The 16,444-nt window shown below is 40.7% G+C and overlaps 1 pseudogene; it reads right to left on the bottom strand.

The window, feature by feature from the left end:
- Positions 1-16: 16 nt before the first annotated feature.
- LOC116251102 (cyclin-dependent kinase C-2-like) lies at positions 17-15,040 on the bottom strand (annotated as a pseudogene).
- Between the last annotated feature and the right edge of the window lie 1,404 nt (positions 15,041-16,444).

The raw sequence follows: 16,444 nt of genomic DNA, 5'->3' as shown, positions 1-16,444 counted from the left end.
TCAGTTTGCTTCCAAACTACTGTGGCCAACCATATTATGGATTCCGATTACCACCCATCATGTTGGGCGCCCGACCAGTACCTGAATTGCCATATGGACCTGATTGGGGATAATTTGGAGCCTCGACGCCATAGGCACCAGCTCCAGCTCTAGGAGGGCCACCTACAGGAATACTAGTTCCAGCATAACCAGGACCTCGGCCTTGAGGTGGATAAGGTCCAGTAGCATATCCACCAGCTTGGCCACCATGATTTGGATTGTATCCACCACTTGGGTTTCCGCCTTGAGGATACCTGTTCTACCTCCTGGAGGTCCCCGAGGCTTATTGTAGTGGTGACTTGGCCCAGCAAAAACTTGAGGTGGGGCATTGGTTAGGGCCAAGCCTGATTTGCATATGCGGTTGCCCTGGATGCTGAATTGGCGGCAAACGTTGATGCTGCTGAGGATGTTGTAATTTTTGCCTCTTGGCTGTTTCTTCGTGCTGCCTTTGCTATTGTCATTTCTTCTTGGTCTGGAACTCATGAGATGACTCGTATTTGGGTAAACTAAGAGGAAGGCCAGAACCGGCTATCAAAAGGCCATCAATTGTGCCACTTGGCATGAACAAAAGATTTTGTACCTTTTCGGGCCACATGGCAATGGATCAAACCAGAAATACTCAGCAGCAAGTGCATCTTTTGCAGATGTCCTCTGAAAAGAAGAAAATGAAACCATTAGTGGACAAACAAACACAAGCAACAGAGGATGCAAGGAGGAAAAAGGGTTGACATATCAACAGCAGACTTCAAGAAGAAAAGATAAAAACTGGAGAAATGCAAGAACATCAAGGAAGAATACAATCTCAACCAGATAAATATCATAGCTAGGAAGGAGTGGTTCCAACATATCTAACTCTAGTCTCTAGTTTTGACTTCAAAGCAGCTAAAGAACCTCTTGTAAATAGAAATAACGAGACACAGAATGCAGATCGAAACAGAAAATGCACCCAGTATTTTCAGTATTTCAATATGTAGAATAATAGAATTCTACCTGACAAAATTCGAAGAGAAATTTTAGAAAGTTATAAGAAATAAAGGGGACCACTGTTCAAGCAAAAAATTTTCAGTGTGTGCCCTTTTCCTCTCTCTCTCTCTCTCTCTCACTGAAAACCATTCAAGTTTAGAGTCATTTCTTTCTCTCTCCCTTCCTGCCCTTCCTTTTTCAATTTTAACCAATAAAATGTTTAAAAGAAAAAAGGGATATCCAGATGTTAAGTTTGTGCGCCCAGGATCGGGTCTGTCCAGACGACCCGATCCAATTCTTTTATAACCACACACCCAAATATACTACACGGTGGCATACTTGTAATTTTTTACATATTTTTGTACAAACTGTTGTAATCTGATTAGGTTATCTTAATAACAGCGATTAAGGATTGCAGTGTGGTTTTTTTCACGCCAACTGCACCTTCTCTTCCATCGGCCTCTACCTTCTTTACTCAATCACTCTTGTTTCAGACCGGAGAGACACAAATTTCTGGAAAATCTTACATGGTATCAGAGCCAGGTTGAGCATCGTCCTCCGGTAAGTGGATTCAGTCCCGGCGTGATTTGCCCTAAATCCTATTTCTGTTGTGATTTGCCCTAATTCTAGTACTTGCCCTAAATTCTACCTTTGTGTTATCTGCCCTAATTCTGTTCCATTTAATTTCTACATCACATAATCCTAATCTCCTTTGTCCTAATTCTTTCCAAACTCCAAACCAAACCATTACGCAAAATACCTAACCCATTCCATTATTCCTCTTCGATTTCTGCTCCCATTATTCAGCCATGGACCAGCGAAACTCCTCTCTCTTATCCTCCAGTTTTCTCTCCCAACTTATCTCCCAAAAACTGAATCACAACAACTATTTGACTTGGAAACGTCTAATAGTCCCATTTATTAAGAGCCATTGACTCTATGGACATTTCGATGGCACCACCCCAGCACCTCCAAAGTGCATCGACCATGAAGTGAAGAGGACTGTAGTGGCAGATCAAGCTGCTGGGACTGAGATCAGATTTGAGTATGAAACTCTTACTAGAAACAACCCTGAGTATGAAGTTTGGTAGGCTCACGACCAGTCTCTTGTTGCCTACATGACTTCTACTCTGTCAGAGGAAGTATTGGGAGGGATTGATGATGATTTAACAGCCCTAGAGTTGTGGTCTATGCTTGCCACGACGTACTCTCAAGTATCGGAAGCATAATTTCTACAATTAAAAAGGCAATTTCAGGACATCAAGCACAGGACGCGTATAGTTTTGGAATATTTGAATGAAATAAAAAATGTAAGCGACCAGCTTGCTGTCATTGGATATTCGGTCAGTGACAAGGACAAGGTGCAGCAAGCTTTAAGTGGACTGGGAACAGATTTTGACATATTTTGCACAGCTTTGGAAGTTCTACCTATCCTCCCATCCTTTGAAGATCTGAAGGCCAAGTTATTTCAGCACGAAGCTAGTCATGTACAACAACAGAACTTGATTCCTTCCAGCAGCCACAATGTACTGATTATAGGGACGCACGCACTGCAAGGGAATCGCACCCATCCTTGGACTCCTCAGGCAGGAATGGGAAGAGGTATTCTCCCAACACCACCAGGCATGAATACTACATCTACCATGCCTAGAAGGGTTCCTACTTGCTTCTATTGCAACAAAAGGGGGCATGTAAAATCAGAATGTTGGCACAATCCTCAGAAAAAAAACAACCAGATCAGGCGTGAGAACAAGGCAGCAGTAGGGTCAGCTTCATCATCATCCGTCTCAAATGCAACATCAAATATTTCAGCAGACATGCAGCAACTTTTAATGACAGCCCTATCTAAACTCCACTTGAAACAAAATGAGCAAAGAGAATGGTATGTGGACTCTGGAGCAGCAGCCCATGTTACTGGTGACACAAGTAATCTCTCTAGTGTTTTCCCTTATTTAGATCAAGGATTGGTTGTTATGGGAGATGGTTCCCATCACACAATATCGCACATTGGAAATACACAAATATCTATGGGTCGTTCTTCCATACCATTAAAGAATGTCCTTGTTGTTCCAAATGTCAAGAAAAATATTATCTCAGTGTCCAAACTTATTGACGATACTCATTCCTCTGTTGAATTCACACCATCTTTTGTTTATGTCAAGGATGCTCGAACCAAGAAGACATTCGTTGAGGGCACTCGCAAAGGAGATATGTATGTCCTTGAAGAAGCTCCAAAGATGTGAAAACCTTACCTTTCAGATTCATCTTTTCCAAGTCATAGTGAAGTTAATGTTGTAGAGTATAATAAGCTGTCCATTTGGCACAGTCGGTTAGTTCACTGGAGTCACTCTTTTGTTCGAAGTCTTGTTGCAGACAGTCTCCTAGATAAGTCCAGTCTGAATTCAGTTAGTGAGTCCAGCATGTGCTCGAGTTGTCACATCTCTAAGAGCCATGCCCTTCCCTTTCAATTAATCAATAAAAGAGCTTCAATGGTTTTTGACACTATATATTCCGATGTTTGGGGGCCCGCTCCAATTCCTTCTTCTTTCGGGAGTCGATACTATGTCATTTTTATTGATTCATATTCCCGATATACTTGGATCCATTTCATGAAACACAAATCAGAAGTTTTCCGCTTGTTCACTCAATGTCATGCCTTGGTTTGAAATAAATACTCCAGTGATATTATGCATTTCCAATGTGATGATGGTGGTAAATTTATTTCAAACGAATTTACTGAGTACTTAGTAAATCATGGGATCACTAGACAAATCTCATGTCCACATACACCTCAGCAAAACGAAATTGCTGAAAGGAAACATAGGCAGATCGTTGAAAGTGCACTCAACATGACGCTTGACACAAATTTACCTATGACATTGTGGACCGAGGCTTTTCATACGGCTATCCATGTTATAAACCGGCTGCCATTGGCTTTGCTTGATGGCAAATCACCATTCTTTCTATTACATCAGGAACAACCACATTATGAGGAATTACGTGTTTTTGGATGTGTGTGCTACGTGCATATTGATGTTTCCTTAAGAAACAAATTTCAAGGGCTATAGATGTTACAATCCTAAAACTGGGCGTGTGCATATTTCACGACGTGTTGTTTTTTATGAAAGCAGGTTACAGGATCCAAAGGCACCTTTTGTGACACTCAATGATAAAAATGAAGTATATGATACTTGGTTACATGCTGAAATTTTAAGACAAGGGGTGGAAATGTTGCCTGAGCAGAGAGAGCAAGTTGTTGATGAGCCCGAAAAATTTGTCAATAGTTCCTTGGACAACACCACTTTCTTGGACAGCCTGCCTTCATCCTCTCAGCCCAATGATCCACCTATAGATAATCGCTTCTCAGGCCTGGTGTATTATCGGTGGTCAGTCCCTACCGTAGCTCCATGCAAATCACAACGCGTACGGCATCCTATTGATAGATGGGTGAGCTATAACAATTTTTCCTTAGATTTTCAGCTTTTTATGATAGAAGTCAGCAAAAAGGTGGAACCAAAATGTTATCAACATGCGAGTAAAGAAAAATGTTGGGTTGAAGCTATGAATGAGGAAATGGCAGCCTTGAACGAGTGTCAGACTTGGCAGATTATTCCTCGTCCAGATGGTAAGAATGTTGTGGGCTCCAAATGGGTTTACAAACTGAAATATAAGCCTGATGGTAGCATTGATCGATATAAAGCTCGCCTTGTGGCGCGAGGCTTCACTCAGCAATACGGGAAAGATTATGATGTGTAGAAACACGCAACACACGAAGGAAGAAGAAAGGAACACACGGTATACGTGGAAAAACCTCAGAACAAACTTCTTGTCTTTTACTTCTCCATACCACCAGGTTACCTCCAAGAAAGATGCAGTATCCTGTGGTAGACCTTCTAGTATCTGTGCATCCTGCCCAGTCGGCGTCAGAGTATCCTTCAATGCTGAGTTGACCTTGTCGAGTATAGAGCAGTCCTTTCCCTGGGTCATTCTTTAAGTATCCCAATACTCTTTCAGCACTTTTCCAATGGCAATCAGTAGGGGCATGCATAAACTGACTTAACACACCCACAGCATACGTAATATCTGGACGAGTAAGAGTGAGATAAATGAGTTTACCAACCAGCCGCTGATACCTCCCTTTTCCTTCCTCATCCAAGATCGTCCCAGTTTTGATACTTATCCTTGTGCCAGACTCCATTGAAGTAAGAAAGGGCCTGCATCCCAGTTTACCTGTCTCTTTTAGAAGTTCCAAAGTGTATTTCCTTTGGCTCATAACAAGTCCAGTCTCAGATCGTGCGATCTCAATTCCCAAAAAATACCTCAATTTACCCAGATCTTTGAGATTGAATTCAGCAGCTAACGTTTCTTTCATCTTCCTTTTTTCTTCTTCGTCATCACCTGTGACAATCATATCATCAACATATACAAGTAGAAGGCTCACCAGACCATTTCTCTGCTTGATAAAGAGGGTGTGATCACCATTTCCCTGTTTATATCCATTAGTCTTCATCACAACCCTTAGTCTTTCAAACCACGCTCTAGGGGACTGCTTGAGACCATACAATGCTTTCTTGAGATAACAACACTTTCCGTTCCGCGCATATCCAGGCGGCATGCTCATATAGTCTTCTTCCTCAAGGTGACCATTCAAGAAGGCGTTCTTGACATCAAGTTGGTCCATGCTCCACTTCTTTTACACTGCCAGAGCTAAGATGACCCTTACTGTCTTCAGTTTAGCAACGGGAGCGAACGTCTCAAGATAATCAATCCCATATTTCTGGCTAAACCCCTTTGCAACGAGACGAGCTTTATAGCGTTCTACTGTGCCATCAGGTTTGTACTTCATAGTAAACACCCACTTGGAACCAACTAAGTGAGTTCCCTTGGGAATATCAACAACCTCCCACGTATTGTTCTTTGTCAGGGCATCCATCTCCTCTATCATGGCCTGTAGCCATTTAGGATCCTCCCTGGCATCTTCCACTGACTTGGGAATAACAGCCATAGATAAAGAGGTAATAAAGCACTTATAGTCTTTACTGAGTTTAGCATACGAAACAAATCTCTGAATAGGATGAGAAGTACATGACCTGGTGCCTTTGCGCAGGGCTATGGGAAGATCTTCATTCATTGGACTTGGATCATCCGGGGAGCTCACAAGATTGGGATTGGTAACATCAACAACCTCCATCACATCCTTCTTCTTCCTGTTGTATACCTGACCAAACAAATGATCACGGGATTGTTCTTCCACAGGGCCCCCCTCCATCTGACTGTCTCTGCCCTCACTGACTGTGTCTACCACACTCAGAGAACTAGCCGTGTAATCCAAGAAATCCGTGAACTGAATCAACTGATGCGAAGAATACTCTTCCACTCTCTCACCAAGACACTCCCCCTGAAGAGGATTCGCAGGAAACTATGCCTCATGTTCATGAAAGGTAACATCCCTGGAGACATATACTCTGGAAGTGCTAGGATCGACACACTTGTATCCCTTCTGGGTGGAGGAATACCCCAAAAAGACCGCTTTGATGGACCGAGGATCAAGTTTCTTGAGAGTGGAACTATGATCATGGACAAAGCAAACACACCCAAACACCCGAGGGGTCAAAGGCCAGGGATTCTGAGTAGGCCACAAAACAGAATAAGGGGAATGACCATGCAACACACGAGTAGGCATACGGTTAATGAGATGAGCACTAGTGAGAAGTGCATCACCCCAGTACCGCTTAGGGACACGACGTTGAAACATAATGGCCCGGGTGACATTTAACAAATGGCGATCCTTCCTTTCAGCCACGCCATTCTGAGGAGGTGTGTAGCTACAGGATGTTTCATGTATAATACCCTTGCTTCGCAAGAAGTCATCAAGGGATTGGGAGACATACTCTCGAGCATTGTCAGTACAAAGGGCCTGAACAGAGGTCTGGAATTGAGTTTCAACAAATGCAATGAAGTTTTTGACAATGCCGGGAACTTCACTACGTTCTTTCAACAAATACACGAACATACACCGAGAGTAGTCATCAATAAGAGTCATGAAATAATGAAAACCATGACAAGTGGGTACTCCCGAAGGACCCCAAACATCAGAGTGAACCAAAGCAAATGGGCGGCTGGTTTTATTGAACGAAATAGGGTACGAGGCCCTAACATGCTTAGACAACTGACACACTTCACAGGCGAAGGTGTCCAAAGAAACAGACTGAAACATCTTAAGAAACAACTGTTTAATCAACTGAAAAGGAAGATGACCAAGTCTCTCGTGCCAGCGCATAATAACGGATCTATCCTCCACGCCAGACAACTGTCCACTGGTGGCTGAAATCAAAGCAGAAGCAACCTGTACTGGCATTCTGTAGAGACCATCAATAGCCGAACCAATCCCAATCTTCTGCCCCATCCCCAAGTCCTGCAGGAAACAACGATCAGCAGAGATTATTAGATTACAGTTTAGCTCTTTGGTAATACTGCTGACAGATAACAAATTTACGGGAATATTGGGAACATGCAGGGCATTATGAAGACAATATTTGTTCAGTAATGATAAACTCCCTTTTCTAGCCACAGAAATAGAAGAACCATCAGCCGTAGAAACACGCTGCTGCCCAGAAGTCAACTTATATTCTTGAAACAATCCAATCACCGAGAGAGGAATTACCTTGATCACTAGTAGCAACAAGAGCATGAGCTAACTTAGCTCCATTAGATGTAGATGTGTCCTCTGACGTAGTAGAAAGACGACTGATATAAGCTTGTAGTTCCTTGATTTGATCTGGGGAAAGCCTCGACTTTTCACCACTTGAAGAACCACTCTGATTTGAGTCATGCACAAGAGAACCTCGCCGACTAGACGGAGGGTGACCACGAACAAGTCTCTTCTCAGGGTGAAGATCCCGACAAAATTCAACAGAATGTCCTGACTTGTGAAAATGGGTACATCGCCTAACAGGGCGCTGGCCAGGCACAGAAGAACGACTAACAAAGGCCGAGGGACCACTCCCATGACTGGGGTCAATCTGCATCACTTGGCGTCTTTGTTCCTCGGATTCCACTCTGGCATATACATCTTCTATTCCAGGAATCTCATCACAGTTGAGAATTTGACTCCGAATGGATTCAAATTCATCACGCAAGCCTCCAAGGAAAAGGAACGTCCGGTCCATCCATTCCTTTTCCCAGTACCGGGCATGATCGGAACCACAGTCCCAGTTAGCATTCACATGATAATCAAGTTCCTCCCACTTAGTTTTCAGGGCTGCATAGAAGGAGGCAATAGACAAGTCACCCTGTTTCAGAGAATAAATACTGTGTTTAATATGATACGTACGCAGAACCCTTTTCTTGCGACCATACATCCTCACAAGCACAGTCCACATATCAAACAAAGTCGGCTTCCGCAGAATAAGAGGCTGAATATCAGCGGACACAGAGCTGATGATCCACACCTTAACCTGACTGTCTTCCAACACCCAAGTCGCCCATTGAGGATCAGTTTTGCTGGGCACCGGTTTGTCACCTGTGATATAGGGGTGACGACCACGGCTCGTTATCCCAATCTCGAGAGCAGCAGACCAAGAAAGATAGTTACCTTTAGTCAGACGAATGGGCGTGACCTGGACCGACAAGTTCTCGCTCTTGGGAGCGCTGCCCGCGTCAAAGGCCACATCACTTTTAGGTGCGATCTCTTCCGCCATCACAAGCAGTCAAGTCAAATGCAACACCAGGCAGCAACAAGACGACACAACAGCGGCTGAAACACCAGCGCCACATGGAAACCAAGGCGGCGACGAGAGGCGTGACGGCGCTGGATCGTCCGACGGCGGAAAAGAGAGACACCCACGGTAGCAGAAACTTTAGAAGGCAACCGGCGGTGGCGCTGGATCGTCCGACGGCGGCGGTGCAGAAAGAACTTCGACAGCGGCTGCGCGGAAACTGGCGGCGCATGAAACCCCAACGGCGGCCGAAAAAAAAAAACTCCAAATGTGGTAGCGGCGCAGGGATGACGGCGGAAACACGAGATGCAAACGAACGATCTCACGAACCTGGCTCTGATACCATGTAGAAACACGCAACACACGAAGGAAGAAGAAAGGAACACACGGTATACATGGAAAAACCTTAGAAAGAGGAAAAAAACCACGGGGAAGCTCTAACCTAGGTGCACCACCGCAACCCTAGGAGAGAGAAAATCTATTCACTTAACTCTACAATTACACGTAAGTGAAGAATATATAAGAGGGAGAAAAAGAGTGCTGCCTAGGGTACCGAGCCAGCCTCGGTACCCGTGCCCCATGGGACCGGGTCCAGATATGGACCCGGTTCCCCATTACAATCTATTTTAACATGATGAAACATTCAGTCTGGTCATCAAGATGGGAACGATCTGCATAATTATTTCTCTTGCAGTCTCATATGAATGGACTCTCTATCAGTTGGATGTCAAAAATGCCTTCCTTCATAGAATTCTAAAGGAAGAGAGACTTGTGTAACTTACATACCAATTTTTGCTATGATTAATTGCAAACCTATAACTACTCCTAGTGTTCTCAACACTAAATTGACTGCCTCTGATGGAACTGCTACATATCTCAATCCTACATTCTATCGCAGCATTGTTGGTATGTTACAATACCTCACTTTTACACGCCCAGACATAGTATATGCTGTAAATCAGATCTCTCAATTTATGCATACACCCACGAAAGGACATATGGATGCCACTAAGTGAATCTTACGGTATCTCAAAGCTACTCTTGGAGATGGACTAGTCTACACAAGATGCCCCAATGTTACGCTTGGACATCACATTTATACCTATACCGACGCAGACTGGGCAGGAGATCCCGATGATCGACGATCAGTTTCAGGTTTCTGTCTTTTTCTTGATTCTAATCTCATTTGTTGGAGCAGTAAGAAGCAACACGCGGTTGCTCGATCTAGCACTGAGGCAGAATATAGAGCGATGGCTGCTAGGACAGCTGAAGCGTCATGGTTACGCCGTTTGCTTCGAGAACTCAGCCTTCCTATTGTTCAGTCATCATTACTATGTGACAACTAAAGTGCGATAAAAATTGCCTTCAACCCCGTTCTACATAATCGCACCAAATACATGGAGATTGATCAACACTTCATCCGTCAGAAGATTGAAGAAGCCGAGATCTTGCCTACTTATGTACCCACCAGTGAACAAGTAGTTGACCTCTTCACCAAAGGACTCAAAGGACAACACTTATGGGAATTGAAGAACAAATTATGCAAGATCAAATCTCATGCACAACTTGAGGGGGGGTTGTTAAGTTTGTGCGCACAAGATCGGGTCTGTCTAGATGACCTGATCCAATTCTTTTATATCCACACGCCCAAATATACTAGGCGGTGGCATACTTATAATTTTTTACATATTTTTGTACAAACTGTTGTAATCTGATCAGGTTATCTTAATAACAGTGATTAAGGATTGCAGTGTGGTTTTTTTCACGCCAACTGCACCTTCTCTTCCATCGGCTTCTACCTTCTGTACTCAATCACTCTTGTTTCAGGCCGGAGAGACACAAATTTCTGGAAAATCTTACACCAGATATGTCCCTAAACCGCAGTGCTGCATCTGTGGTATGGGGAGTACATGGACCATATCCCCATTCACATGTGACTTAGCAGGGAACTGACTAGTTGGCTAGTCGGATTAACTGTTCACTAGCTGGACATCATAGCAACAATCGTTCTAAACCTTAGCTCCTTAAGTCCAGCCTGTTCTAGAAACAAGAATTGACAACACTGAATGCTGAACAATTGCTGGCAACATTCTTCCAATAACATTCCACCACACAAGGACAAGTTCAAAAATAGACCATAATTTTCTCAAGAAACACTGATTCCCTTTGTCATTTTTAAGTCACAGAGAAGTTTGAATGTACATTTCCATATTTGGGAAGAAAACAAAACTGTAAATACATTGAAATGCCAGGTATCACTTTCATGTCATATACATCACAGTTATTTCATTTTGGTAGATGAACAGGACGCTAGTTGGGTAATTCATAATTTTCCAAAAAGCTATCAAAAGCACTAGCAGCAATATTTTTAGAATCAAGTGAAGCTGTGTCATCAAATGCTTTAGTGCCACAACCTCACCTCTTGACACCCCTGTTCACAAATGCAGACTGAAATAGTAACTCGACAATGATGATGGGTAGAGAAGAACATAACTCCCGAAGATTTTTCTTATATTACTCTCATCACCACAAGTGGCTTGCTAAAAAGACATGGTACCGAACAAAAGAGCTTGGAGGCCAATAATACGAATATTTATATGACTGGACAATACAATGGCCAAGTATCATGTATGATCTTTTGCAGAAAATAAATTAGAACAATAAATATTAACTCAAAAAATGTCAACTTCGAAAAATCTTGTGAAGGTTATTATTCATGTTTCTTTAGTAACTTAATATAGGAAGTCTTTCCTTTTCAGCACCACAGAGAGAGAGAGAGAGAGAGAGAGAGAGAGAGAGAGAGAGAGAGAGAGAGAGAGAGAGAGAGAGAGGGAAGGAGGGAGATGCTTTCGCAAGACTAAAAAAAACCGTAAAACCTTCATCTCTTTTTGCTGCAAAAGGAAATACTAGTACATGGTTCATTTGATTTTGGAGTTTGTGACGATTCTATCATTAGAATCCACAAATAAGAGATCATGCCCTATCTAGAAATAAAGACATTTACATGCACATAGCTGCTTAACAAATAAGAAGTAAAAGCCTTGTTCTCCAAACTTGGGGAACCTACCGAGATCACTGTCAAAACAAGAAAGAGATTAACTCCCTTGGGATCCCAAAGTTAGAAACTTAAGCACTTGATAAGTCTATAGTAAAGCTGACACTAAAACTGCTAAGGACACCCAAGGCCAAACTTGCAATGTTATTTGCAGAGTGTCGTTCATTTTGCAAGGACGTTCAGATCTAGAGCAGGACTCACCACTTAATAATTATAAGAATACAAGGAGTAGGGTTGCTACTCCCACTTGCCAGAACTCACATCCATACACTAAATAATTTGTCACAAAAGTTCAAACCTCCAAAACTCTGAGAATATCGCAAGATGATACCTGAGATGGGTCAAGAGTTGGCATCCACTCCAACAACTCCAAAGCATGTCGATCAAAGCTGAAAGCAAAAATAACGGCATCTTAGGTGCACATTACCTCTATATAAACTGGAAACAATAACAATAATAAGGTGGTAAAGCACTGATAAACCACAAAACTACACAAACACAACATAACAAAAAGTAAATGTGAAAAAAAGATCTCCGCAAAACAAATTTTCACTATAAATCATTGTAAACCAGATTCATATGTTTTGTACTTACTGCTTAGAAACATCTCTTAGGTGCCTCTTCGGGGGTCTTGAAGGCTTGAAACTCCCGGCCAGTTAACCTCATCAGGTGATCCACATAGTTCAAATATTTTATTCAACTGCTCTGGCTATAATTATCAGGAAAAGGAAAGTTTCAATCATAGAGAAGAAGAGGAGGACCAACATAGAATATATAATGGAAACATCATGACACATGTGTGTGTGTGTGTGTGTTTTTTTTATTGGTGTGGGGGGGGGATATATGGATTTGTTTTACACCTCCTTATTGAGTTTATTTTAGTCATACCGCTTTGATCAACTCAAACTGACCTCATAGAGAAGAAGAGGACCAACATAGAACATATAATGGAAACAGTATGGATGAATTTATGTAAACCACGAAATTGAGAGATTGTATACCTTTTGTAGAAGAAGAAACAATAAAGCCCTCTTTTCCCAAATACAAATGGATTTCCCACTTGTAAATTTCCCTTCAAACCGGCAGTTTCTCCCTCGATTTATTTGAAAATTGCTCTCCAAAGTCAGCAAAAACTCCCCCCCACCCAAAGCTCTTAGAAGTGATAGAAGAGAAAACGATCAAAAGGGACATTGTGCCCCTTTCTTAAGAATTGCTCAGTTTTTTTAAGATACGGGCTGTATCAATTGTATCGTATCATACAGCAGCGATATCGTTCTGATACACCTACAATACACATGCAAATCATGAGCATCATAAGTGTATCATATAGGTTTTGCTGCCCCTTATGACATGTATTATAAAATACGCCTCACTGCATATAAATATAAAAAAGAGGGAGCCTATGCACTAGAAGACCAATGACGCTCTATGACTTTCAGGCCAAGGCCTAGTCACCAAAGCACCGAGCAGGCAAGCTACTCGACTGGTCAAATGGCCTAGTTGGTGGTATGACAAATGAGGATCTAACAGAAGCCATAGTACGAGTCAAATGCTCTATAAATTAGAAACCCCACACTGGAATCCTAAAAGATAAGCCGTATCAGCCTTAAAAATTGAGGATAATAACTTTATAAATTATCTTTTTCATAAAATGTCTGCCTGAGTTAGTCCATCCTGTCCAGTCAGTTACTACTATCACCGGAAACTATTATCAATCCCAAAAATGATGAGACAACGGAAAAAGAGGATGTTAATGACTTGCCTTGGGTCTCTTCATTCTAAATTCAAATGTTACATCATGAAAACAATTTAATGCATGAAAATAAAAACTATAGATTAAGTGTTGGAACTTGGTGAGCGAAGTAATACATATATAATTTTTCTGCTATTTTCAGTTGTGAATCACTAAGTTGGATCAGTTTCATCTGCTTTGCATCCAATATTATGGTTTACAGTTCTCAAAAATCATAAGCTTGTGCGGGCACCTCATTCTTTCCAGGCAAGATTGGCTTCCCATTTAGTAGCTCAGCAAAAATACAACCAACTGACCACATGTCCACAGCTGGCCCATACTTAGTGGAGCCAAGCAGCAACTCTAGAGGTCTGCCAATGAACTCAACGATTACAAAAGAGAAACTGTGTCCAAAAACCAACATCAACGTGATTGACAACAAGATATGACAGGTTACCTGTACCAAAGAGTTATGACACGGTTTGTGAGATTTCCATTATGGTCACTAGAAAAAGATCTAGGTAAGCCAAAATCTGCAAGCCTCAAATGCCCTTCATTGCCAATTAGAAGTTTGGAACCTGCACAGGAGAGAAAGCAGGACTTCGAAGTAGTTAGATGGGAAACAAACAACCCCAGAAGACATTGCAGTATATTCTATGGGGTGAAAATAACAACAATGCTGTCTAGTGACCTTTAATATCACGATGAAGAACTTGATTAACATGGCAATAGTGAAGTCCCGTTAACAGTAGCCTCCTGTAACACTGAGATATACATAGAAGAATTCATATAAATAAGAATATATTCATTTGAGGTACAGACCACAATTTTCTTAAGCTAAAGAGAAGATTGCCCTTATCTGGGGAACGGTAAACCGCATTCCAGGTCTATCTGATAGCCCAGTCAAATCATGGTCCATGTATTCAAATGCCATATAAATGCTTCCCTTGTATTTATTGCCATCTGCACAAAAATTAATGTTTCAAAACGTAACAGATAAAGGAAAAAATATGATAATGGAATTTTAAATGCACTAAGAAATACCTGGCCTTCCGTGTTCATCTTTTTCAGGTCTTGGTAATTAGATATAGAGAATATAAGATCAATGACCAACTAAAGTCATCAAAATTGAAGAATACCTTATTGAAGAAATAGAACCTGGAGATGTCACAATCTCTTTTAACTGAATGATGTACTCGTGATGCAGTTTCTTTAAAATTTTGATTAGATATATAGCGGTTATAGGAAACTGCAATTGTAACAAAAAGTGTCAAAACTAAATAAAATGCATCCATCATGTTCACATGTCCTATTAGACAGTAAAATAGCTAATTGGCATACTCCTTCTCTCTCATTGTCCATGCGTATCTTTTTCAAAGCAACAATCTCGCCTGTTTTGATCTCCCTGGCCATGTACACTTGACTGCACTTCCAAGAACAATGAGAAGAATCAGTTTGAGAATTAGAAGAATTAACAATCGCTAGAGACAATTCCAGAACACAGAACAATATCATTAGTTCTACTTGTTTTCATTTATTTGTGTATATTAGTGCATATGTGTATGCATGCGGGTGTGGTTCTCCAGTTTATCTAAGTGCCTCCATCTGCATTTTGGTAGCTTAAGAAGAAACTAGCCAAAAGATAGCACATAAATAGGAGGTTACTGAAGATTGAAGAAAGAAAAATAATATCAGAAAATCTCAGTTAACAATTTCACAGACTTACACTATACAGTGGAAACACAAGCACAATTAAGAACCAAAAATAGCCCTATGCCTCAATAACAACAGGTGAATATGGGTTTATTTTGTGTTCCTGACAAGCTCAAAAATACGATAAAGAAATATAAACACAAATTTTATGACCAGTTTGACTCAATACTGTCGGCTCAAATTGGAGGTCTAAAGGAACATATCCATTGGTCCCAACATGAAAGTAGTTTCCTTGAATTTATTAGACATTCTGGTAGAAAGAAGCTCAAAGTTTAAGCAGTTCAAGTCGCCAGATATCAATGTGGTAGCACATTCGAACACAAGATAATTTGTAATGCCATAATTTTTCAGAAAAAGGTAAGCCAAAGGAGTAACAATATTTTGTATAAGACTATATGCTTTAGTGTAAAACACTATAACGTTTAATTGTACAACACTTTGGTATATTATACTATAACGTTTGACGCTACAACAATATAGTGTATAACACTATAATGTATAACACTGTAACACTATAGTGTAGGACAATATAATGTACCACACCATAATGTATAACACTAATACACTATATTTTGTTACACTATATATTACACTATAACACTATAGTATATAACAATATAGTGTATAACATTATAATACTATTGTGTATAACAATAAAATACTATCATGTGTATAATACTATAGTGTATTACATTATGGTGCATAATGCTCTTACATTGTAGTGTATTACACTATAGTGTGTAACTCTATAATACTATAACACTATAATGTGAAAGACCAGAACACTATAACACAGTATTGCATAACACTATAATGCTATAGTGTATGACATTATAGTGTGTAACACTATAGTGTATAATATTATAGTGGAGAACACCATAACAATATAGCGTTATATCACTATAGTATATAAAATTATAGTGTTAACACTATAACACTATAAAACTGTAACACTATAGTATATAACACTCTTGTGTATGATATTATAATACTATAGTGTATTACACTCTTGTGTATGTCAATATAACTATATAACGCTATAGTGTATAACACTATAACAATATAGTGCATCATTCTAATAACACTATAATGTATAATAGATAGTGTAATATAAAAGTACAATGTATAATACTATAGAGTATAATAGTATAGTGTATAACATTATGATACTATAGTGTGAAACACTATAACACTATAGAGTATGACAGTATATTGTATAACACT

The sequence above is a fragment of the Nymphaea colorata genome, chromosome 3, assembly GCF_008831285.2.
Source record: "Nymphaea colorata isolate Beijing-Zhang1983 chromosome 3, ASM883128v2, whole genome shotgun sequence".
Taxonomy (NCBI): Eukaryota; Viridiplantae; Streptophyta; class Magnoliopsida; order Nymphaeales; family Nymphaeaceae; genus Nymphaea; species Nymphaea colorata.
Note: the sequence above shows the minus strand (reverse complement) of the source record. Positions and strands in the feature narration are given on the sequence as shown.